The sequence below is a fragment of the Lygodium microphyllum genome, chromosome 8 (genome assembly GCF_053477565.2).
Source record: "Lygodium microphyllum isolate KBCC chromosome 8, Lygodium_microphyllum_v1.1.10, whole genome shotgun sequence".
In the NCBI taxonomy this organism is placed as follows: Eukaryota; Viridiplantae; Streptophyta; class Polypodiopsida; order Schizaeales; family Lygodiaceae; genus Lygodium; species Lygodium microphyllum.
Genome location: NC_141142.1, coordinates 84413270 through 84438343, shown reverse-complemented (window position 1 = coordinate 84438343; position 25074 = coordinate 84413270). Strand labels below are relative to the sequence as shown.

At 40.4% G+C, this 25074-nt stretch overlaps 1 pseudogene; it reads right to left on the bottom strand.

The window, feature by feature from the left end:
- LOC148032520 (syntaxin-125 pseudogene) overlaps nt 1-24147 on the bottom strand; it is a 47270-nt pseudogene extending 23123 nt beyond the window's left edge.
- Between the last annotated feature and the right edge of the window lie 927 nt (nt 24148-25074).

Genomic DNA, 25074 nt, shown 5'->3' with positions numbered 1-25074 from the left:
TGATTTTAGAAGTCACTTCGAGTTGAGGCAAGAGGTATTTTTCCATGGACAAAAACTTTGCTTCCTTTGGTAGTTGGCTTATAGTTCCCATTATTAGGGACTGTGCCTCTGTTTTCTTGGGAAAGATCTGTTTAACAACCTCTTCGTCTCCTGATGTACCATCTATTACTTCACTGGAGGATTCTGTTATGACTTCGATGGATATGGATCCATGACCTTTTTACAATCCATACAATTCCAATATCACTTTATTGGGTCCTTTGCCTAGGGTTAGGGTGCCTTTGAATTAGTCTGTCATGGCTCTTGCTTCAAAAATCTAAGGTCTTCCCAAATAGAAGAGGGTATGAGGGCCCATAAGAATTTGGTTTGACCACCAAATGTGTCAGCCAATAGTCTCTTCCTCCTAGACTTGTTTTTACGTATGGGAGGATGCCCAATGGTTTGATTCTAGTTTGGTCTGCCAATTTGATAAGCCACTAGGTAGGTTGCATTCCTTGCAAACCTAGATCCTTCATTTTCACATCCATCATTATGTTTACTGATGAGCCTCCATCAATCAATGCATTTGAAATAAAGCATCCTTCTATCCATACACTAGTCTCTGGGTTCCAAGATCTAGGAAGGCATTATCCACCTCCACTTCCTTTGCAGGTTCTGAGGCTCTGTTGGACTTTATTGTTGTTGGGAGAGCAATCCTTAGTCCGCGTCTTCTTGTCAAGATTATTTTGAATATTTTTCGACAACTGCAAGATAGCATCAACAAACTGTTCGAAAGTAAGGTTTGGTTTAAAGGTGTCTAGGTCTTTGACCAAGTCATAATCTTTGATAGGATCCACATACTTTTCCAATCGATTGGGAAATGGGGCCACACCCACTTTTATCTTCCCTTTGTCTTCCAGGAGGGGCAACATATGCACTTTGTCTTCATGAGGAGGGATTTCTCCATCCTCTATTTCCTGGACCTTTGGTTCTACCTCTGCGACTCTCTGTTGCTCTTTATGGCTCTATGGTGCTCTGTACTTCCTTATTTTGAATTGCATTTTTTGTTTTTCTCGAGGGAGGTTGAATTTCATGGTCTTTGGAGAAGGAACGTTCTCTTTTGGAACTACGGTTCTCCTTTCTTTGTTCGCGTTATTGCGGCCACCTCCAATTCCACCAAATTGGAAGCAGGTTCTTGGGTCTTATGTTGGGTTTCAAAAGTAGATTTCACAGGGGTTGGAGTTGGACAATCTTTTGCAGTATGGCATTCTCCTTTGCATCCGCTGCATAAGGACTTGTAATCCACAAATCTTCTAGGGTTTGGAGAATTTGGGAAGATATGACCATTTTTCTCCACATTTGTAACATTCCACCTCTGATCTCTAACTACCACCAGACTGCCGTCCTTTGTAACTTCGAGAGGGAAACCTCCTTGGATCAAAATTAGGACCAAAATCCTATTAAAGGCTTTGGTCCAATGTCCTGTGTTGTCATCTTGGATTCTAGCAAGTTGAATCTTGCATTTTCATCTTTTTGTCTTTGTTTGTGCATCTCTTTTAGAGAGCAAATATCCTCTATATGGTTCTTCCTCAAAAAATATGATCAGAAGGCTCCAAGAATGGTTGGTTTTTGGGTACATTCAGTGGCTAAATGTCCTGCTTGATGGCACTTTTCGCACTATGTATTAGAACGCATCACATCTGTCCCACCTCCTACAGGAGTGGATATATTGGCGGTATTCACCTTCAACACCTATAGCTACTTTGTAATCACATCCATAAGCTCTTTCTTGATACTTGCGCAACTGAGTTGGATTAGTCCCTCATATTTTCACTTCCTAGAGTACTTGTAGTAGGGTTTTGGAAAGCTTCTGTAATTACTGCATATACAGGTTGGGTTGATCCAAAGGGTCCTCTATTTTGATTCTGATTCAAAGCTCTTGTTGAGACTTAGGGTTGTTGATTCCAGTCGGTAGGGTTCCACTGTTGTTGAGTGACATTTGGAGGAACTATTTGAGGCCACTGTTGTTGTGGTTGAACCATCATTTGAGGCATTGTTGTCTGTGGCCACTATGAATTAGGTACATTGTACTGCGACACTGTTTGCATCTAGGAATAGGGATAGGGAACTGTCCCTGGGACTGCATTTGATGGGCATACCATTCCTGGCATGGGAGGAGGTAAAACTCCTCTTCTTGGAGTCATTGACAACCTTACTTCAACTTCGTCATACAATCTTGCATCTTCCACTGCAGCTTGCAGATTGAATGGTCTTCTCAATTCCATGAACTTGTGAGCTTCTAGTTGTAGGCCTCTGAGAAAAACTCCTTTCTGGATACCTTCATCCAAATGATGGTTAGTCCATCTCTCCAGGATGGATTCCATTTGCGAGACATAAGCTTCTACTCTTTCTCCAGAGGATTGACTTAGGTTCATGAACTCCTCACGCATCCGCTCTTCAAAACCTTCATGTCTGAGTTTAGTGAGGAAGACCAACTTCCAGTTGTCCCATGTGCCAAAATTTCCTACTGCTTGTCTCTCATACAATTGAAACGCTGTGCCTTTCAAAGTGGCCGAGGAATATTGCTAACCAATGCTCAGGGGTTATGGCATTGTTAGCCACACATGTGACCATAAACTCTACTATATGAAAATCGGGATCTTCACTGTACTCTCCCTTAAAAATTGGCAATGGGACTACATTTGCTGGTTTGTCATCAATATTTCCAAGACAAATCTGACTAGGAAGGGGACCTTGAGTTTCTATGGGGACTTTTGTAAAGAGTTCTTTTAGGGTGTCAAAGGAGGCTTTTGTTGCAAGCTCATTCTCAGCCTTGATTCTTGCCTTCTCTCTTCTCACGTACCTCTAGACTCATTCTAACGCTTGCCTCCTGATTGCGTCATTCATTAGGGGGTTAGCTCTAACGAGTTGGTCTGTACTCAACAGAATAGAATCAGAAAGGGGCTTCAGTCTCTCTGGAGGATTCTCTTGCCAACATCTCTTCCACTTCCTTCTTTTCAACATATCTAAATTCAGCTTTCAAATCACTACATAGGGGGAGATATTCCGTTTTGAAAGTATCAAAACTCATTCTTCTTAGGATCATTATTGTGCCATCATCATAATAATGCTAGCTCTTCTGATGGTTTCAATAGTGTATGTTATGAAAAACACTCGGTCTACCAACTTTCAGTGGGTTATTAATTGAACAAACAGGAGGTTGTCAGTGCACTAAGCATCCCACATATCTTGTTGTTGAGCATCCATGAACAAATTCCAACTCTTTTCTTTCTTATTTTCGTGAACTCCATTGACCACGACTCCTGAAACTTCTTCACGATATCACACTTGATGATGTCTGGAAACTTCTCAGTGAACGTAAAATCTTCCATGGGTGGTCATTCTCCCTATTTTTACCCTTCAGTTTGTTCCCAAACAATTTGCCACCAACATGCAAGTTTATGTTGCTTCAACAAGAAGAGGAAATAGTCCATCACACAAAGCTTGCATCATGATGGTAATATGTTTCCTCCATTGTGGGATGAACTTCTTGTAGAAAGTGGCTTTGGAAATAAGAATCTCCAACTCTTCAATGGAAGAAGAAACTTTGCAAGCATCCATTGAATTCTCCTCTTCTTGGTAATGCCATTTCCTTCATTTTTAGCCTCTTATGATGCTTGTTGATGGCAAGTTTCCCCGGCTGCACACCAAAAACATGGAGCCCCAAGAGGAACACCAAGGAAAAGGGGTTTCTACTACAAGAAAATCTATCTTGTATTATCAACAAGCTTTTGTTTCATTCTTTTGAGAACCACAACAAGGAAAAGAACAAATCTTCACGCAGCATCATAGTAGATATCTCCCACATATTTAATAGAATCAATCATAATCTTCAATTTATTCATAAAATCCATCAATAAAAAAAGAAACACAAAAGAATATACCATTTTTGAATGGAAATAATCACATAGTATTCATCTTCATTTCTTCATATTTCTCTCTCTATCTCTCATAGTAGATACATTGTTTTTAGGTATAGAACTGAGTTTCTCTCACTTCTCTCTCTCACATACTCTTTCTCTCTCAATAATACATCATAGCCTCACTACAATACTAAATAATGGCACTCAATTCTCTTCTCTTGATCGTGGATACACCTCCCAAAAGGTATGTCTAATATGAAAGGGCACTAGAGATATCATAGTGTCTTGTGAGATCTGGCTTCTATCACTGTTCTGCTGTAACCTTCTATGAATCTTCATCAGCTACTTCTTCACTTCAATTATCTTGAATATAGCTTCCATTCATCCTTTCCTAAAAAAAAGAACTTCCCAAAACATACATATATCCAACATAACACTCAACAAAAACTAATAGAACAGACCACAGAGCAATAGAAATACAAAACAATAGAACCACAGAACCTTACAGAAGATCAACGAAGACCATAAAAACCATAAAAACCAAAACAAAACCAATTAAAACTTTCATAAACCTTTTAACACAACTTCAACCATCTCTCAAAACATTCATTCAACCATCTCAACTACCAAAATAGAAACAAAATAGAAGAAAACAGAAGAAAATCAGACCTTGCAGAACCAAACAGAAAAAATTACAAAACCCTACAGAATAACATATCCTTAGAAAAAACCATCATAAACCCTTCAAACATACTCAAACCATTCCAAACACTTCAAAACATCTTCAAATTCAAAAAATCCATCACCAAAAACAACCATTCAACAACAAAAACAACAAAAAATCAGCCCAAAAAAACATATCATTTCAGTACTCAACACTATCCCATCTTGTAGACTTTGAGATACACCTTTCATGTCAGGTTGGGGGTTGAAAAGGAAAATATCTAAATTTGTTGGGGATCAAGGAAAAGAGAACACAAATGGAAGAAAGAAATACCAGAACAAGAACTCTTGAATGTATTGTAGAACACAAGAAACATATAAATCCAACAAGCAATTGTATTACTCTTCTAGACAACTATAATAAATCCCTTCAAGTTTAATGAGAGTTGAATATACGTTGCACCTAGAAGATAGCTTAGGAAAATTTTCTTTGAGATGATAGCTAGATCCCACTCTTTTCCCCAAAAATAAATTATAACAATAAGTATAAATGAAAACTTTTTGTCCTCACCTACAATAGTAGATAAAGAAATCTTCAGATCCGTCCTAAAAATTACCTCTTATAAGCAAAACTTTCTAGGATAAAGCCACTCATAAAAAGGTAGAACCACTTGTCTTTTACTTTAGCCTTTTTAATCATAGCTATAGACCACTTGTTTATTTTCTCAAGCTTGTAATAATATCTTAGATCTCTATTTTTAACCATTTACAATAGTTTAGGACAACTCTTTACTATTGTTCTTCATGCTTTTTACCTTCTGAACTCTTGTTGGTTTCTTTTCTTGTATTTATTTTTTCTATGCTTTGCTGCAACTTGTTCAACCATAACTTTCACATACAAACTCAAAATAGAATAACCAAGATGTTTATACATCATGGGTGCATAGTGCACATGCACTAGTGCACAATACACTAGGTTTGATGCAAGGTATAAGATTGCTTACTATGAGGTGTGTACCTAAGAACAAGGCTATGCATAGATGGATATGCAAGGAGTGTGTAGATGTTTTTATAGTAAGGTTCAAGGGTTTATGAAAGGCTTTAGCATGTTAGTGAACTAAACATTGGAATTAGTGTGCAAGGTGGAAGCTAGTGCACTTGGATGCAAGGTGTAAAGGTGCACTACATAGGTTAATGCATGATGGTGTGCTAGTGTGCTAGTTTGTGTCTATGTATGTATTTGGTAGTGTGGTGCATAGTGTACTAGGATGAATGTGCGAGTGTAACCAATGCACTAGATGTAGTGCAGCAAGGCATGCTCAATGAGTATGCAATGCACATCAATGTGTCATGTATTGTGGATTGTGAAATGTTCCATATGTAATGTGCTTGACGTAGTGTGTAGCATTCACATGCACTAATGTAGAAATCACAAACATAAAAAATATTTATCTCAAACTATATGTCATGAAGCTAAATACTTTCCCCCTTCTGTACATGGTGAGAATTAGAGGATTTATAGTGTCAAGTGCCCCCCTCTCACTCTCTTACTCTCATCCCTTCAATGCACTACTCTCCCCAATTATTCAATCGATAACATGCGGCCAATGTTCTATTCCTGGAACCGTATGACCATAAATTGTACCTTGCTAGTTCATGTGACTTCTGTAGCTTCTCCTTCACTTCATTCTACCGAAGGCTTCTCTTCTTGCTTAGTGGCTCTTCCACCTTGCAACATCGATGCAATGGTGTTGAATGATCATTGCATCAGTTTTTTCTTTCAACAATGGACATGGTAATAGGGTTTAGATATTGGAGATAGAGATAGGAGGATGAGAAGAAGAGGGAGAAAAGGGAAATGAGATAAATGTTATTTGGGTATAGGTAGTAATACCTATATGGCAGAAGTGGTGAATAGACTAGCGGTGGAAGGATTATGGTGGATGAAAGAGACTAGAGAGGTAGAACAAAGTAGAGATGGGGATGATGATAGTGGATAGGAGGTGGTCCATGGCTAAGATGTTTGTGGGGAAAATGTTTGTGGTAGAGCAAGATAGATGCCATGAAAGAGAGAGTGTAGCAAACCTTGGGACCCTTTTTCTTGGGCTTGAACAATTAGCTATAGGTGATGACAACTGGACATCACAAAAATTGTTGGCAAGATAATGGCGTGCCTTTTTTGTTTCTAGGGGCAAGACGTACCCCATTAGATATGAAGCCTTCTTGATTCTTATTGACATAAAATGGGGTGCCTTTTTTTTTCTAGGCACAAGAAGGGTTGTTAACCAATGTCAATAGAGTAAATGATACACAATCATGAGGATTGCTAATCCTCTTAAGGAAACTTTTGTGGTAGTGCAACCTTGAGTAATCAAGTGTAGGGTTCAGTTGTTCTAGGCATGGAGATAACCAAGAGGTGGTGGCCAAATTAGCTAAGTGGAAACCTTGAGAGGAGCTATCAAACATTATCACTTCAGTGGTTAAGATCTAGGTGGCGTGCAGGGCAGCACTAGAGGCCCATTTTTTGGCACTCCAAATGGTGATTCCTACTAGCACTAGTGGGGAAATATTTTAAACCGAAGCGGTCTTCATTAGCACCATAGATGGTAGATGTATGGCCCAAGCGACTGTGATGAGCACCACAAGGCAGAATCAGGTGGCATGTTCTAGTTGATTGATGACGTATCGATCCACATGTCCTTGAATATTGTGGTTATTATTACTGTGATGAGCTACATATCTATCATATGTCAATTGTTGCTTTGGCTTTCTTACTCTACTTGACCTTGATCACTACCAAGTTCTTTAGCATCCTCTTGTGCCTTCTGTACATGAGGTATTTTAATATATGGAATCCCAAAATCCTCATACAAGCTCTGCTTAGAGCCATCTAAATCAACATTAATATGAGACAAACTTGATGATACATCTGTCATAATAGGTGAGTCTCTAAATTTCTTTTTACCTTTTCTTGATATTTGTGATGCACTTGGTGGAGTAACCTGTGACCTCAATCTACCACTCCAAGGTCTATCAATAGAACCAAGACTAGGAGACTCTTGTGTTCCACTCAAGGTGTGTGACTGCTAACCTATTTTTTGCACAACCACACTCTCATGCTCATTAGTCCCAAGTGCATTTTGCACAGTACTATAGCACCTACTCATTTTATAAAAAACAACATCCCTGCTAACTCTCAGCTCATGTGTAATAGGGTTATAACATCTATATCCCTTTTGTTGGAGAGAATATCCCACAAATACACATTTTTCAACTTTGGGATCCCTCCAAGGAAAAAACAAATGCAAATTTTTGTGAGTGTCATTGAATGTGATAAAATGTTTCTTCTTCATTATGATGTCATTTATGAGAATATATCTCAACTAAAATTCTTATTTCATGCAAGACAAAGTGGTTTCTTCTAAGCAATAAAATAGATTCTAGTTATTTCATGCATGTTTAGAGTTGGTACATATGCACCTTTTCCTATTCTACAACATGAAGCATGCAAGTGACTTTGTAGTTGATGTGCCCTTGGTCTTGGCTATTCAGAAATGAGACATAGATAGAGGAGAGGAACCAAGAGCTCAGTCATGCTCTCTATCTTCCATTCATTATTCCATTTTTCTTCTTCACTTACTAAAGAGTAAGTTATACACTAGATTTAACTAACCATGAGTAACTCTAGTTAGGTCACACCAACTAACCTGATTTATTTTAATATCCCACACTTGTTGATACAGCTTGACATAGCTAAGACACTATCGGTCACAAACAAGAGCTTGAAGTCTCAACACTCCCCCTCAAGCTCAAGATAAAACTTGTACACCAAGTAGCTATCAAACTCGACTAAACTTATCTCTACCCAGAGACTTAGTAAAGATATCTACTATCTGCTCATCCATCTTCACATGCATAAGGCCCACTTTTTCTATAAGAACCATCTCTCTGATAAAATTGTATTGTACCTCAATGTATTTAGTCCTCGCATGCTAAACTAGATTTTTTTCCAGGAGTACACTAATGAGATTGTCGCATAACAAGGTCACTAGAGCATTTACATGCATGTCCAAATCAGCCATAAGCTTAAGTAGCCATGCAATCTTACATGCTACCAATGCAGCACCCCTATACTCTATCTCAGTTCTAGACAATGCAAAAGTTGGTTGCTTCTTACTACTCTAGTTGATCATTCCACTTCCAAATGCAAAGGCATAACCACTTTTAGATCTACGATCATATGAGCATCCTGCCCAATCTGCATCCATGTATCCAACCAGTGTGACAAGGGCTTATCTTCCACATAAAATAGCTCATAATCTACATTGGACTTTACATATCTCATAATCTACCTAATAGCATCCAAGTGTGGCTCTCTGGGCTTCTACATGAACTGACTTATGAGCCCAACATCATAACTCAAATGAGGCCTAGTGATAGTTAAGTAGATTAAGCTTCCAACCATCTGCCTATACATAGTCACATCATCAATTTCATCTCTAGTGCTAGTATCCAACTTGACATTCCGATCGATAGGTGTATCCGGTCGTTTACATTCAGCCATGCCATATTTATTCAACATTTCTATGGCATAGTGTTTTTGCATAATCCATAAACCATTTTTAGCCTTGATCACCTCAATACCCAAGAAATACTTCAGTTCACCTAACTCTTTCATATCAAATTTAGATTTTAGTATTCGCATAAAATGTTGTATCCCCAAGTCATCATCACGTGTGATTATCAAATCATCAACATAGATAACTAGTAAATAGACTATGATCAGCCCTGCCAACAATGAATCCCAAAATTTGCAAGTAATTACTGATCCTTGCATGTCAGGCTCTCAGAGCCTGCTTTAGCCCCCATGCAATGCTTTTTTCAGTTTGGATACATAATGCTAAAAATCAGGGTGTATACCCTTCAAACTGATTCATATAAACATCCTCTACTAAGTCACCATTGAAAAATGTATTCTTAACATCCACCTACTGCAAATTCTAGCCTTTAATAATATCCAATGCAATCACTATTTGTATGGTTGCCATCTTGGCAACAAGGTTGAATGTTTCCTCATAGTCCAACCCATACTAATAAGCATATCCTTTAGCAACCATCCTAGCTTTGTACCTCTCTACACTACCATTTGACTTGCATTTCATCTTATAGACCCATTGCAGCCAATGATCTTCTTTCCTTGTAGCAGCGGCGCAAGATCCCATGTTGTATTTTCAGGCAAGGTAGGTATTTCCTCATCCATAGCTATGCACCAATTTTTATCCATCATTGCTTTAGCATATGTAGTAGGTTCTTTGACCTCCCTCACTTTTATCATGTAAGAATAATGCTTCATAGAATAACCACTATAAGTCAGCCTATCCACAAGGTACCTGACTCTTTGCAAGCATCTAAGCTATGGTGCTCTACTCGATTCCCCTCTCTCATGAGGCAAAATGTACCTATTCTGCCTAGTGCCAAGCATGTACATAGTTGAAATACAAAGCTCATTGTCTAGACTATCAGCTCAGTCATTGCGTGAAGTCATCCTGCTAGGTGTCATCACACCAGATGTATCATTTGAATCTTGTTATTTTCCTTTGTTGTCCACCACATTATATCTCCCCCTCATTGACATAGTGGTGTCAGTGGATGGTGAGCTAGAGCTTTGGAATCTCCTTGTCCATGGAAATACTGTCATACCACTAGAGCCTGTCAATGTAGTACTCTACTACGAAACAAATGTAGAAACATGTGTAGAAGGCATATCCAATGGCATTGCAACCGGTGATGCATACCAAGATGCCATCTCATCAAAGATAATATCTCTGCTGAGACTAGTGTCTCCCGAGTAGAGGGATCATAGCATTTATATGCATTCTTCTCCTGCGAATAACCAATAAAGACACACTTATGTGCTTTTGGATCTAGCTTCTTCCTCTTATCATCTCAGGGATGTCCACATAAGCAAGACAACCAAATAATTTCACATGATCGATATCAGGCTTGTAGCCATACAACTTCTCAAATGGTGTCATATCATGAATACCTACAGTTGGAGTCCGATTTAAGATCTACATGGTTGTCATAATAGCCTCAGCCGAATAATAGAGTGGCATCTTCTTCTCATTCATCATTGCATGCACAACTACCATTAAGACCCTGTTCTTTTGTTCACCTACCCCATTCTGCTATGGAGTATAGCTACATGTAAACTGTCTCATATGCCATTTTTAGCCAAAAGACTATTCAACTCATTTGACACATACTCCCCACCACTATCAAATATCAAAAAAGAGATATAGCAATCAACTTTCTTTTCAACCTATTCCTTAAATTGTTGAAAAACAACAAACACCTCATCCTTTGTTTTCAGTATAGTATAGCAATTGAATTCATCAATGAGTGTCACATAATACTTAGAGCATCCCATAGATGCATTATGGGTTGGCCCCCACACATCAAAGTGAACTAATTGCAATGGTCACGTACTATTTCTTACATGCTTGACAAATGGCAACCTTGATTGTTTACCAAATTCACAAGCATCGTAGACATGACCAATATTCGTGTAAGCAAACTTGAGTAGACCTATAACAAGATTTATTTCCTGCATCATTTGCAACCACTGAAGATTAACATGCCCTGCTCTTTTATGCCATATTTCTAAATCTCTAACTAAGCCAGAACCATGAGCAAACATGGCTAATTTCAACTGTGAAAGTGGTATCAAGAGTAAACATCTTGCCATAACCATGACCATGAACAATCAATTTGCAGCCATCACCAACTCCTCAATGAAGCAACCATGCTTATTAAACGTAACGTATAAATTTTCTCAATATTCTGGCCCACAGACAATAGATTTTTGGTAATTGATGGGGAATGAAATACAACATGTAAGTTCTTTTTCTTGCCATCATGGATTACCAAAGGCACTTTGCCTTTATGTTCAATGCTATGTTGCAAGTCATCTCCTATGCATACATAGCCATTCCTCTCAAGCACCATATCAATAAACCAGTCACACCATGAGGCTTCATATGATTTGATGCCCCCAAATCAATATACCAAACAACATCCTGAATAGACTTCTCAGCATCCCTGTCTTTCACATATGTCATGGCAAACAGTCTATCCCCAAAAGCATCGTCTGTCTAATTGGATGATGCATAATGTCCATGTTACTTGCCCTTTTGATTGTCCTTCTTCTTCCAGAAGTCCTTGGAAATATGACCATACTTTCCATAGTAGTGAAAATCCTTATCCTCATTAGGATTGGTAGATGGACGTTCCTGCTACTAGGAGCCTCTGCCTCTAGGGCTAGATCTCCCCCTGCCTCTGAAATTTTCACCTCCTCTTGCATTTGAACCCTACTAGTTATTATTGCCATAAGATACATTTTTGTGGCCTCCTCTCTAGGATTTTAGATTCAGCTTCAACACTTGTCACCTGTAGGATTTCTCTTTGGGATTATGTGTACAGTAGTGAATTTGTGCACTGTAGTAGGTCTATTAGTATCTATATGAGAAAAGGCTTTGTATACATCAACCAAAACCCTTGTCAGTATAGCAGCTGAGGAATCGTAGATCTAGATATCTAGTTTGAAGGTCAGTAGGTATTGGCACTAGCAATGAGAGATCAAAATGTATCTATCATGAAAGGAAAGAACGAGCTGCAGATATGTAGACAACAATGATAGTGAAGGACTAGACCACCAGATAAGAAATTATAAGTATGGATGATGCGGTAAGGAATAAGAGAGATCATGCCATGTTCTGGGGAAGATTGTAAGTTCAGTGTAGCAATAATAGTAAAATTGCAGGTCTATATGCATAGGTAGGTTCATATCATAATAACAGCATCAGTGACAATGCTTTACAAAGGAGGGGCTACATCAAGGAGTACACCTAGGCATGCAATTTCATTTTACAAAAAAGAGCTTGATTTGAAATTTTTGCATGAATTGCAATAATTCTAGCGTGACTCATAATGTAGAGAAGAATCAAACTAGTTTACACTGGTACTTTAAATTTTAGGTTTGAAATGCTTTCCATTTAATCTCCGCACATTTGTCATGATGGGTATGCATGTTCAGATCAAGAAACTAATATGAAATCACTACTTGCAAATGCATTTGACTGATACTATTTTTTCATTTGGACTATGAACTAGCCTATTGTTATTATGCTCATTTCTTGAATGAATTTATGCAGTATACCAACTGACTTGGAAATAGGATAGAAGTTGTTACTACTAGAACTTGGCTTGTAAGCACTACAACTCTCGCAATCAAGTTCAGTGTGTGAGCCTGATGGGACATTAGTTAAGGATCATCATACATCACATAGCTCTCTAGACTCCTAGCCTAGTGGGACTTCTTACTTGAGTCTAAAAGCTTTGGAGATGTATGCTATTTCATTGGGCCTTTTTGTTTTCCTTTCCATTTAAGTTTCAATATTGTTTAAAAACAAGTTAAGATGTTTGGTTAGTTCTGCAAAAAAGGTTTTGGGAAATTGTGCACACATTATTCTTTGATGAAGAGGACACTCTAATGGATGATTCCATTCAGAGAGTTACCAGCTTAGGCCTATAGCAAGCATTGGAGATGAGTTTGATCAAGGAGATCTCGATAGTACGTTTGATCAAAGAGATCCTTGATAATAATCAATAGTGATTGAATCTCAGAATCAAATGGTATGGTAGTTTATCTTTTAGATTATGAATTAGGTTGTAGGTCAGAGCCATCCAAGAATGTCACTGATGGAAATGTCAAGCTAGATAATCAGAATTTGGAGGTTGGTCTTGAAACCCCTACTCCACTCACTTATATGGTAAACAATAGAAATAGAAGGGCATTAACTGGTTTTAACAATCCAAAATAGCTAACTCAAAAACGTAATCTAAAATCAACATTTGAGAATAAGGTGATAACTGGAGAGCTCTAAAAAGAAACTCCTACAACTATTCCAATTATGCAAACCTGTTTAGTTTCAAGCTTTTGAAGTTCATGCACCTCTTCACAAGTTGTTCCAAAGCCTGAAAGTCCACCTCATCTTGAGCAATTTCAGGATTTAGGAATACAAGAGAAGTAGCTTCTTGGAATTGGGTTACAAATGAGCCAAAAAAATCATCCACTTTATTCTCAAGCAAATTAAGGTATTGCAAGGCCTTGGGGTAATTGAGTGGGCTTGCTAAAGGCACAATGGATTGATGAGTGAGGTAGTAGAATCTCAATAAGAAGCCAAGATAGATGTATGCATAACTGACAAGACCTCACAAAGGTCACTGTAAGGCCGAGACAAGTGTCAACTCAGATCACTCACAAAGGTTATTGTATGGCCAAGATAGATGTATGCATAACTGACAAGACCTCACAAAGGTCACTGTAAGGCCGAGATAGATGTATGCATAACTGACAGGACCTCACAAAGGTCACTGTAAGGCTGAGACAAGTGTCAACTCAGATCACTCTTCTATCCAACTGTAATATCTATGTGTCAAGTAGCTTCTCCCACTAGAACAAAAGTTGAATGATGCTCAACAAGCAAATAAATCTCAAAACATCATGGGGAAGGCATCCATACATCCAAGATTAGGTAGCATGTGATAGGATCGTAGACCTCAAGGTAACCTGAAGCTCATAGGTGTAAACCAATGTAGCATTAAAGCATAACCCATGAACATAATATTAGTGAGTTTGGGAATCTCCCAATTCCCATTTTTTGAATACTAAAAAGGTGGCACATGGATAACATGCCCATAAGTTTCTCAAAACCATACGATGTAACCTATCATTGGAAATCACTTGAAAAATGGAATCTATTGAGCTATAGACCGCTCAATTTGGAGTTATAGTGTTCAAGTTATGACAAATCCAAAGAATTGACCATGTGTCCCAAACTTATGGAAAATTCCCATTGTAATAATTCCGGCCATGCAAAGTTTCGGGAAAATAATAAGGTTACAGTGAAGTTTCGGACGGGATAGTCTAAACTAACACACCTCCACTGAGTCCATACAAGTCACGGCTTTTCGAAACCGTGTATTTCCCATAAGAACCTCCTCTTGGGAGGAGGAAAAGGGATAATAATGGGAATTTAGGTAAATTTCTTTTTTTTTTTCCTCAGCCGAAGCGTGGCTGAGGGAAGATAATGATGCCTAACTAAGATGGAGTAGTCGTGGAGAGGAGGGAATCCATGCACGATCCACGTGGGGAGGGAAGGTACCTCTTCCCCCCCTCCTATATAAAACCTGAGGAAGGAGGAAAGAGGGAGAGACGATGCCCTTCACCCTGTCGAAGCCAGGAGCTGTTTGAGAAGGGAGGATGCTGCAGGAAGCTACGGATCGCCACATTCGTGAGGAAGGAAGAGTTGAAGCATTGATGTGCTGATGGAGGCCGTGTGGTAGTCGTATAGGGAGAAAGCCATTATAACTAAAGGACTCAGCAGCAAGGAGAGAGGCGAGGGGGCTGCCGTGGAGCAAACGCCGCCAGCCAGCAGTCGACGATCAGCCGCCATCCTCGCCTTCAGCCGCCATCCTCGCCTTCAACCGCCATCGGACGCCTGACTGCCACGTACTCCTTGGTCCTTCTTTTATCCCACGTGGCTTCTTGGAAGCCTTGGGAAACTTCCAAGGGGGGGGGTTTCCTAAGCCCCCTTCGTGTGGACTTTGAAACTACCCTATCCTTCCCAAATTTTTTTTTACCCTAAAGGCCCTTAGGCCTCTTACTAATAGCCTTTAAGGCTACCTTATTTTCCCTTTTAAACTCCTCCCTAAGGCCTCCCCTTAGGGTCTTTTTTTTTTTTTCCCCCTAGGGTTTTTCCCTTAGGACTGTATAAAGCCTTTTCCCCCTTGCGATCTTAACAAAGGGATTCTTAACCCCGGTTTTTAAAAAAAAACCCTCTTAGCTCTTTCTATGGTTTTAAATTCCCCTTCCCCGGAGTTTAGGCCTTTCCTAAACTTGTCCTACACCCTTTTTCCGTCACAATTTAAGGCCTTTCCCCATTAAGACCCCTTTCCCTAGTGATTTAAAGCATTATATACTCTTCCCCCTTGGGTTCCGAATCATTCCCCCCTTTTTCGTGTGAAAACCCGCATGAGCTTAATTGCCTAAAAGTCCTTAGACCTTTACTTATAATCTTTACGGCTATTAATTTCCCTTAAAGCTCTCCTATACCTTGCGTCTTTTTCCACACCTTGATATTCCCGTTCGTGCAAGCTTACTAAGGCCATTAAGCTTGTCCCATGGCTTTAATGCGTCTTAGTGGTAAAAGTTTCTAAAACACCCTTTTCAATTCCCGAATTCAAGGAGGGAACCTTCCAAAACTACTTTTGACGAACGGTGCAAGGAGCGACGGTGGAATTCTAAGGAGAAGTTATAAAGCTGCTTCCACGTTCAACGGACCACACTTGCGATGCCTCCTAAGAAAGTCCAAGGCGTAACCGCGGGAGGGTCATCTCCCGGTATCCATGTGGATATCTCACCTCAAAGCCAGGTTTTCTTCTTGATATTAATTTGGGTTTTAGTCAATCATGCAAAGAAAAATTAAGGAAATATATATATGTTCGAATCAATTCTAACGAAGGAGTGAGCTTATGAATGACAATATATTCAAATTAGCTTCCATCAAATTGCATCAAGCATTGTAAAATAATAGGCAATACTATCCGTTACTATAGTATTATAGTCCAAAAATGAAGAAATTATATCCTGCTTCATTAGTCTTATTCTTTTCTCAACGGATCATGGCAAAACGGCTAAATTCATGAAAAGTTTCCTTCAAATGCTCAAATTATTAGAGAGTTATCTTTGCTAGTTGCAAGGCAACTGCTGTAAATTGGCATGAGTTTATCTTAAAGAAAACGGAAGTCAAAAGTTAGAATTTAACAAGTATAAAAATTAGACATACGAAATCATTTGGAAAGAAAATGTAATGGGAAATTGCTGGATGAGACTTTATTAACACTTTTTCCCCTCCAAATAGAGGACTTGGAACAAATAAAGTGTGTATTCACCAATTCCTTAGCTAGATATTTAGGAGTATCGTCACTTTTTTTAATGCTATATGCCAAATCAGACTGTATTGATTGAGAAGGTAATCAAAGATAGTAAAAACCATGACAAGATGAGTAAGATTACCCTCCTAAAGTTGACAAAACCAATCTTTCCAAAAGATAACCGGACCAATCTAAACATAGAAACATTCATACCCTAAAACACTGGACTACTTATCTTACCGCAAGGACAATAAACTCATAAAAATAAGAAATTAGGGTCGTCCCTAAGGCTCTCAAATAAAGAAACCCTAGGCCTGATATACGTCAGATTATGGAGTCTAAACAGACTATTCCATCATCTCACTTGCGCAACATATATGAAATCATCCTTTTCGACGACGGCAGATCCTTACACAAGTTATCTTGCAAAAAGACGTCGTTTTTGGATATCCTTCAAAATAAGAAAAGTTGTAAAATAGAAATTAGCATATCTAAGGTACTTTAAGGTAAGCCAAACTAGGTATACTCTACATCCGAATGTAAGGATCCTTGCCAAAGTTACAAGATATCTTAAGAACGACTGCCGATACACTCAAAAAGGAAAGAACACTTCTTTAGCAGTTTGCCATACAAATGGGTTGGTTAATGGAAATGTTTGTGCTTGCTAGAGATTTTAGAGCTATGTTTGATTTATGAATTACAAATTAAATAAGTATCTATACTTCAGGTTAAAAACCTTAAGGGAGAGGCAGCTTCAGTTACCCCCGACTGCCTGCCTGACCCTAACCAAGGGGGTTGTTGACCGTGCCGGGAACGTGGACCGAACCCACTGCGAGAGGTCTCTCCGTTGAGTTCTACTTGGAGCAGGAGGACGCTTGGGTGCCAGGGGGGGCTTTGGTCGTAAATCCCTCGCCTTCCGGGCCCTGCACAAGGGACTAACGTGACTCGGGATTGGATCCCGGAGCCCGTATACTAGTTGATGGGTGGAAGCTTGGAATAGTGATCCCTGGAGATTACTTGTTAGTCTTCGGGCAGATTATGTATAAGCCTACGGGCGGAACTTATTGTAATTCAAAGATAAAATGATGAGATGTTGAAACTACTTGCTTGATATTGTTTTTATATGTCACGTGATAAAATTACGTGAAGGAACCAGTGCTTAAACAATATTAATTAAAGAAGCTGATTGTTATATGTCAAACTAATGTGTTAGATAATTACATAACTAAAACAAACTGAGGAATGTGCGGAGGATGGACCATGGGTCCGTCCTACGGTTGGGTGGTCCCGGTTAGCCGAGAACTTTTCTCATAAATCTCGAAAGACAGCGGAGTGATCATCATCATCAAAAAGAATAACAAGAACGATGACCTAGAGTTACATCTTACCCAATTGACGTTGTTTTAGGGGAACGGAATGGGACTATGCCTTATGGCAGAGAGGTTGAGCCTTGCATCCCTCTCGTTTCCCATTCTCCTTGAACCAAGTGCAGCGTGAATCCGCTTCGGACCTGGCGTTTCTGCGTAAAGTAGTTCGCTCGGGTCTGACACTAGTTGCTGTTAACTAGTGAACCATTAGGAAAACCCAAATTCCGGTCGATCCTAAGTGGAAACGGCCAGGATACTTCTGCTACATGGCAGATGCGGGAAGAACTAGATCGCAAAACCCGTAACATTCCATGGGAGTGTCGGGTGGAGCTTCCTAGACATCCTTTCCGATGGACTGCTAAGACGTGTCCTGGATGATACTAGGGGACACGTTACAGTTGGTATCAGAGCCGACCAACAACGGAATTGTTTTTATGAGATCTCAACAAAATGAAGTAAAGAAATTGTTGTTGTCCAAACATTTCCTCATCATCAATACTGTCTTGCAGAACTATGAAGCGTGGAACAAGTTTTTGGTGTTCCGGGTCATGTTTATGACTGCAATGCATTCTCCGCATTATAGACAAAGAGTTGAAATGATGAACATCCTGGAGCAGATTTATAATCCATCACCTTTATATATAGAACGAAGATGGACTGGGTCTTCAGGAATCTACTACATAGCTGCCCACCGGTTCGCTTATCTACAGACCAACCTGAAAAGGATCAAGTGGTTGGAAGACTTGAAAGTCATGACGCTGTTCATTTTTGTGGAAGCTTACGTAAATTCGACTTTGCATATTCAAGGTCGGAGGGTTGAATTGAACTTATATGTATATGAGGAAGTAACCCGTGAAATCCCAGCCGACAGGATTAAGGTGTTGGGCCGCCATGAGAAGTATAGATTCCAGCGGAAAGGATATCCTGAACTTCCAATGATTTATCGTTTCCTAAATATCCATGACCCAAAACCCTACTATTACACAGTTCCTGTAGACAAATGCAATACAACGTTGTTCTCCCCAAACTGAATGTAATGATTGGATTATCATCACACGAGATGTTGTATAAGGCTACGCCCACGTAAATATAAATAAGGACTTCTTTTATCATTATCCGACTGTGCATCAAAGTTGTTAAAAAAAGTTAAGTAGCTTCATGATTTACGAGATAGCTGAACTAAAGATAAGCTAATGTCAATTATCATACAATAACGTTAAGAAAACTTTTATCCAGGCACAACCCCAGGTACAGGTTCCAAATTCGGCCCCTACATCAAGTACTGCTGTGATCCAGGAGAAGAAGTTCCTCCTCAAACAGATAAAGCCACCCGAGTTTGACGGGAGAGGCAGATTCGTCCAGTCTGATGCTGAAATTTGGATTGAATCTATGGAGGATTACTTTGAGGCAGCTGGTACTACACCTACCAATCAGGCCATGCTCGCCAAATTAAAACTCACCGGTGAAGCTAGACTATGGTGGAAACAATGGTGCAGGGATCAAGGGACTTCAGAGGGGTCCGTTACCTGGGAGAAGTTAAAGAAAGCCGTGCAGGGGAGATATTTGCCACCTGCATATCGTACACAGAAAATGAATGAGTTCTATGAGCTAAAACAGCTAGGACTCACCCTTGACGCATACTACTCTAAATTTGTCTCACTCTTAAAGTATGCGCCACAGATGGACACGACGCAGCAGGTGTCCAAATTTTGCGCAGGCTTAAATCCACCTGTAAATACCCGTCTCGAATCTATGCGTCCGTCAGATCTTCAGGATGCACTCATTCGAGCGGCACCAATAATTCAGGAAGTGCAAGCTAGACCAAGGGGTAACAAAAATTGGTCTTATAGCGACCCGAACAGAGGAGCATTCAGACCCCAAGTAAAGAGAGTTCAAAGTCACAATCAGGGACAAAGGAAGAAAGCAAGGACAAATAACGTCAACAACCTTGTTCCTACTCACAGTAATGGCCGAAACCTCCGATGTTTCCACTGCAACGAACTCGGTCACTTCAAAAGGCAATGTCCCAAGCTCAGCGAGGGACATCGTCAAGGTGCAGGCCGCGGTCAAGGAGCCGCCACCCGTGGAAGAGGAAGAACTGCCTGCATTACCAATAGGCAAAGATGCGAAGCAGAAGAAGAGGAAGATCCAACTATGGAAGCAGAATTCGAAAGAGCGACAGTCCATGCCGCTTTACACAAGAAGGGACCGAATCGCCAGTTTTCGGTGATTCAAACACCGTCGGACTATCAAGGTAAAAGTTTCAAAACCTTGATTGATTGTGGCAGTACACATTCCTTTATCTCACCAGCGTGTGCAAAAAGATTAGGAATAGCCACAGTAGAAGCACCTACCCTACTTGTGGAATTGGCAAACGGTCGTGAGGTAGCTTGTACTAGGCAAACTGCTATGGAAGAATTCTTTCTGGGGGGAAAGAAAACCTCAGTCAAATTCAGAGTCATGAATTTAGATATCCATGAGTGTCTACTCGGGATGGATTGGCTTAAGCCTAATGACGCCCACATCCACTGTGGAAAGGGTCAAGTTTCCTTTCGAAACTCTGAAAAGGAGATTGTCACAACTCAAGGTGAGGCAGGAGTGCCAAAAATCCAATTAGCCAAAGTATCGCGGATCATAAAAGGAGTGAGAAAAGGATTACCCGTTTACCTGATCAAACTCAACAAGTTAGATAAAAAACAAGAGTCTCATGAAGGACCTTCTTGGCTAAAAGAATACGCTGACGTATTCCCTGAGGAATTGACTGAACTTCCACCTCCAAGAGAAGTTGATCATGAAATAAGGCCAGTGCCTGGAGCTGCGCCAATTGCAAAAAGACCTTATAGAATGTCCATACCGGAAGCTATTGAGTTGAAGGAACAACTCAAGCAACTGTTAGATCAGGGTTACATTCGGCCTAGCAACTCACCATGGGGAGCTCCAGTACTATTCCAGAAAAAGAAAGATGGGACACCTCGACTATGTATTGATTACCGTGGGTTGAATCAATCAATAGTCAAGAACAAGTATCCTATTCCTAGAATAGATGAGCTTCTTGATCGCCTTCATGGTGCAAAGATCTTCTCCAAAATTGATCTCAGGTCAGGTTACTATCAAATAAGGATCAAGGATGAAGATATTCCAAAAACGGCCTTCAATACAAGATATGGGCACTTTGAGTTCTTGGTTATGTCATTCGGGCTTACAAATGCACTTGCCACCTTCAATAGATTAATGCAGGATATTTTTAGACCATATCTTGATGATTTCATGCTTGTCTTCTTCGATGACACTTTAGTTTATTGTAAACAGGAAGAAGATCATGAACCTCAACTTCGGATTGTCCTTGAGACAATGAGGTCTCATAAGCTATATGCAAAAAGGAAGAAGTGTGCATTCTTCAAGCGCCAGATTGAATATCTAGGATACATAGTATCGTCAGAAGGAATATCAGTAGACCCAGCCAAAGTCAGAGATGTGCTTGAATGGCCAATACCAGTATCCGTCAAAGAAATACGTAGCTTTCTTGGCTTGACAGGATGGTATAGGGTCTTTATCAAAAACTATGCTTTGATTGCAGCACCTCTTACCGACTTACTAAAGAAGCAGACTTCTATTACATGGTCAACTCCCGAACAAAATAGCTTCGACCAATTGAAGCAATGTTTGGTATCAGCATCTATTCTAAAACTTCCTGACCTCAATAAGGAGTTTGAGGTAGTAACTGATGCCAGCATTCTTGCCTTGGGGTGTGTACTTATGCAGGAAGGTCATCCAGTAGCATATTCTTCAAGGAAATTGAAGAGTCATGAAAAGAATTATGCCACGCATGATCTGAAATTATTAGCTGTCATCCATGCTCTAAAGCTTTGGAGACATTACCTGTTGGGTAACAAGTTTACTCTAGTAACCGATCATAAGAGTCTCAAGTGGATTTTTACCCAGAACGAGCTCAACATGAGGCAACGTCGGTGGATTGAAGTATTGGAGGAGTATGATTTTGAAATCAAGTACTGACCAGGGAAAGAGAATGTAGTAGCCGATGCACTCAGTCGCAAGGCCTTCCTAAATTCCCTAATCTTAAAAAATCCATCAACGGCCAGATCTCTGGCTACAAAGGTATCCATGCCAAGCAACCCTATACTGGAACTAGGTAGAGAGGAAGCAAGCCATGATTTGGCCTACCAAACAATGATAAAATAAATATCTACCAAGGAGCAGAATCTGAAGTCACAAGCTAAGTATCGGGAATTTTCCATTGATAATGGACTTGTCTACTACAGAACAAGGCTATGTATACCAACAAGCCAGCCACTTAAGCAGAAGATATTATGGGAAGCTCATGATTCCCCTTTCGCAGGACATCCTGGCTATGCAAAAACTCTTAATGCAGTTAGGAAGAGCTACCATTGGGAGAGGCTCAAAGGTGACGTTCTTAAATATGTCACTGAATGTTTGTCTTGCCAACGTATCAAGGCTGAACATGTCATGATGCCAGGAAAATTGCAACCACTGGACATTCCTCAAATGAAATGGGAATTCATCAGTATGGATTTTGTTGTGGGCTTACCCCAAGTCCAAGGAGGATACAATTCCATTATGGTTGTGGTTGACATGCTTACCAAGGTTGCACACCTGATTCCAGTAAAGACAAACTTTAAAGCCTCTGACATTGCAAGATTGTTTATCAAGGAAATATTCAAGCTACATGGGTTACCTAAAAGAATCATTAGTGATCGAGATTCTCTCTTCACATCACACTTCTGGAGAGCTATCTTTGAAGCTATTGGGACTCAACTCTGTTTTAGCACCGCCTACCATCCCCAAACGGATGGACAAACAGAGCGAGTGAATCAAATCATTGAGGATATGCTTAGGGCATACTGCTGTCGAGAGCCGAAGAGGTGGATTCAATACTTGCCATTAGTGGAATTTGCCTACAATGCTTCTTATCAGCAGAGCATTCAAATGACCCCTTTCTAGGCATTGTATGGTCATGATTGTCGAAGTCCCCTAAACTTTTCTGATCCAACCCTAAGAGTTGAAGCTTCAAGATAAATGTTGGAGGACATGGATGACCAAATAAGGTCAATAAGACAAGACATACAAGCAGCCAAGGATAGACAAAAGGCATATGCGGATTTGAAACGTCAAGAGAGGGTCTTCAAAGAAGGAGACATGGTCTTCATTCGGGTACGCCCTAAAAAGAGTTCTCTATCCCTGGGAAAATGCAAGAAGCTAAGTCCAAGGTATTGTGGACCATATGAAATCCTCAAATGCCTAGGACCCAATGCTTATAGATTGCAACTCCCTGAGAACCTAAAAGTTCACAATGTATTCCATATCAGCCTATTGAAAAAATATGTACCCAACCCTAACCATGTACTTGATGACCAAAAAATTGTAATGCCTAGTCAAGGAGTCCTTGATCTAAGGTCGGATAGACTTCTAGATGTTAGGGAGAGACAGTTAAGATCCCGAACCTTGAGAGAATATCTCGTCCAATGGAAAGGATTATCCCGAGGAAGATGCTACTTGGATAGACGAAGGCACCTTCAACCAACAATATCCCCAATTTAACTCGAGATGAGGACATCTCGATTCTTCTAAGGGGGAGAGAATGTAATAATTCCGGCCATGCGAAGTTTCGGGAAAATAATAAGGTTACAGTGAAGTTTCGGACGGGATAGTCTAAACTAACACACCTCCACTGAGTCCATACAAGTCACGGCTTTTCGAAACCTTGTATTTCCCATAAGAACCTCCTCTTGGGAGGAGGACAAGGGATAATAATGGGAATTTAGGTAAATTTCTTTCTTTTTTTTCCTCAGCCGAAGCGTGGCTGAGGGAAGATAATGATGCCTAACTAAGATGGAGTAGTCGTGGAGAGGAGGGAATCCATGCACAATCCACGTGGGGAGGGAAGGTACCTCTTCCCCCCCTCCTATATAAAACTTGAGGAAGGAGGAAAGAGGGAGAGAGGACGCCCTTCACCCTGTCGAAGCCAGGAGCTGTTTGAGAAGGGAGGATGCTGCAGGAAGCTACGGATCGCCACATTTGTGAGGAAGGAAGAGTTGAAGCATTGATGTGTTGACGGAGGCCGTGTGGTAGTCGTATAGGGAGCAAGCCATTATAACTGAAGGACTTAGCAGCGAGGAGAGAGGCGAGGGGGCTGCCATGGAGCAAACGCCGCCAGCCAGCCGTCGACGATCAGCCGCCATCCTCGCCTTCAGCCGCCATCGGACGCCTGACTGCCACGTACTCCTTGGTCCTTTTTTTATCCCACGTGGCTTCTTGGAAGCCTTGGGAAACTTCCAAGGGGGGGGGGGGGTTTCCTAAGCCCCCTTCGTGTGGACTTTGAAACTACCCTATCCTTCCCAAAAAAAATTTTACCCTAAAGGCCCTTAGGCCTCTTACTAATAGCCTTTAAGGCTACCTTATTTTCCCTTTTAAACTCCTCCCTAAGGCCTCCCCTTAGGGTCTTTTTTTTTTCCCCCTAGGGTTTTTCCCTTAGGACTGTATAAAGCCTTTTCCCCCTTGCGATCTTAACAAAGGGATTCTTAACCCCGGTTTTTAAAAAAAAACCCTCTTAGCTCTTTCTATGGTTTTAAATTCCCCTTCCCCGGAGTTTAGGCCTTTCCTAAACTTGTCCTACACCCTTTTTCCGTCACAATTTAAGGCCTTTCCCCATTAAGACCCCTTTCCCTAGTGATTTAAAGCATTATATACTCTTCCCCCTTGGGTTCCGAATCATTCCCCCCTTTTTCGTGTGAAAACCCGCATGAGCTTAATTGCCTAAAAGTCCTTAGACCTTTACTTATAATCTTTACGGCTATTAATTTCCCTTAAAGCTCTCCTATACCTTGCGTCTTTTTCCACACCTTGATATTCCCGTTCGTGCAAGCTTACTAAGGCCATTAAGCTTGTCCCATGGCTTTAATGCGTCTTAGTGGTAAAAGTTTCTAAAACACCCTTTTCAATTCCCGAATTCAAGGAGGGAACCTTCCAAAACTACTTTTGACGAACGGTGCAAGGAGCGATGGTGGAATTCTAAGGAGAAGTTATAAAGCTGCTTCCACGTTCAACGGACTACACTTGCGATGCCTCCTAAGAAAGTCCAAGGCGTAACCGCGGGAGGGTCATCTCCC